This window comes from Frankliniella occidentalis, unplaced genomic scaffold (assembly GCF_000697945.3).
Source record: "Frankliniella occidentalis isolate FOCC.00 unplaced genomic scaffold, Focc_3.1 Scaffold193, whole genome shotgun sequence".
NCBI classification, from domain to species: Eukaryota; Metazoa; Arthropoda; class Insecta; order Thysanoptera; family Thripidae; genus Frankliniella; species Frankliniella occidentalis.
The window spans coordinates 108,768-110,780 of NW_026267319.1; positions in this window are offsets into that span (position 1 = coordinate 108,768).

The following is a 2,013-nucleotide window of genomic DNA, read 5'->3' on the forward strand; positions in this document are numbered from 1 at the left end:
GGCAAAGGACATCAGTGACATGGAGAAGGTAAGCGGACGCACACTAGGCCATTCAAATTACCAAAGTTTTCGAGATAACCGTTTTAAAATGATTCCATTGTCTAAAACTGACGATGTGAAAACTTATGGGCACGCTGCGACAACGTGAAGGGGTTGCGCAACCGCACAGTTAAAGTCTTACGAAGCAAAATGCCAAATGCTTCGTACCTACGAAGGATTTGCTCCCTACGAAGCGTCCAAATCCTTCGTATTACAAAGGATTTGGCATTTTTCTTCGTAAGACTTTAACAGTGCGACTTAAAACCAGCAGGCCCGGCCCCTGCAGAACGGAGTTGCCGGCTCTGCTTCGCTGTGGCGGCAACTCCGTTCGGCAGTGGCCGGGCCCAGTGTTCCGGATCGGTCGGGTTCAGATCTCGCACCCAACCCGACGAGTCAGCGTGCGGTTGAGACTGCCTCTTTCTGTCTCCCTCACACTGCAGGCGGCTAGGCAGCCGAGTCGGGTACGGTTGGTCAGGTCGGGTCGGGTTGGCTCTGGGATAGGGCTCTCATTTTTACCCGAGTACCCGGGTAACCCGGGTGGGTACCCGCCCGGGTAGGAACCGGGTCAACGGGTTTTCCCGGGTACCCAGGGTACCCGGGTAAACCCGGCGGACCCGCGCCTGTAAGTAGGCAACTTGTCATGCCTGTGTGCCAATTTGCCTATACTTGCAGGCGCGGGTCCGCCGGGTTTACCCGGGTACCCCGGGTGCCCGGGAAAACCCGTCGACCCGGTTCCTACCCGGGTTACCCGGTTACCCGCGGGTCGGGTTTTTAAGAGCCCTACTCTGGGAGCGCGTCGGGTTTGTCAACGACGCGCACACCCAACCGATCCGGAACACTGGCCGGGCCTGCTTGGCCTGCCGGCGGCGATGGTCGGGCCTGCGGACCATTTCAGTAATGCGATTTACTAAAGAACATAATCAAATAATGTGACCTGTCAGTCACTTTACATATATTTAAGTACGCTAAGGCTTCCGGCGGAGGCCTGCGGCCCTAGAGATTTGCTCCTTGGACATGACAAAAGACTGTAACAGGGCAACACCGTGACTACACCCCACCCTTCTGCTTTGCTTAAGAATGAAAACAAATGAACCAGCGCAGTTTTTAGATTGTATTGTTTGTTAAACAGTTTTAAAACTTGACTTCTTGCCATTGTTTTAAATATATCCACCTCTAGGGCACTGTAAGAAAAAACAACGGAAAATCAACGAACGACAGCGGCAATTATTTTCCGGACCTGTCCGTACCCTAAATTTAATTTTACGGTCGAAGCAAAACGGTTGTTCCGCGTTGTTCCGTACCTCATTTTTGGAGTGCGGAGCAACCATATCACGTATTTAACGGATATAAGCGGCAATTATTTTCCGGACACGTCCGTACCCTAAATTTAGTTACATGGTCGAACTCAAATGGTTCTTACGTATCTCTTTTCTGCAGTGGGCTATAACGGAATGTCCGTTGACGGTCCCGTAGTATCAGATGATTTTTTATAGTAGGCAGATACAGTGAAAGATACAGCAAATCCGAGGGCAGTTCCTGATTCACACCGTCAACGCTGTGGTCGCCTAGCATGCCAAAATATTGGTAGTCCTTTTTGACTGCCAAATTTTGGCCGTCTTTTGGAGGCTACCAAATGTTGGCCTCTTTGAATGCCAAATTGTCACCTTCTTCTTAGAGGCTGCCAATTTTTAGCCTCTTTTGATTTAAAAGGTTGGCCTTCTCTTGATAGGAGGCCAGGATTTGGCATGCAAGGAGGCCAAAAATTGGCAGCCTCTTATAGAATGCCAAAATTTGGCTGTCAAAAAGGACTTTGCACGTCGTCGTGTAACTACTCATGAGACTTTATTCAAGACTAGTCCCTCCGTTATCGACGACTTACATTCATTCAATAGGATACTATCGAAAGTTGTGTCATTTGGATAAGGTCCCGACCGAAACCATTCCTCGATTTACCTCCAGGGTCCACGATTAAGA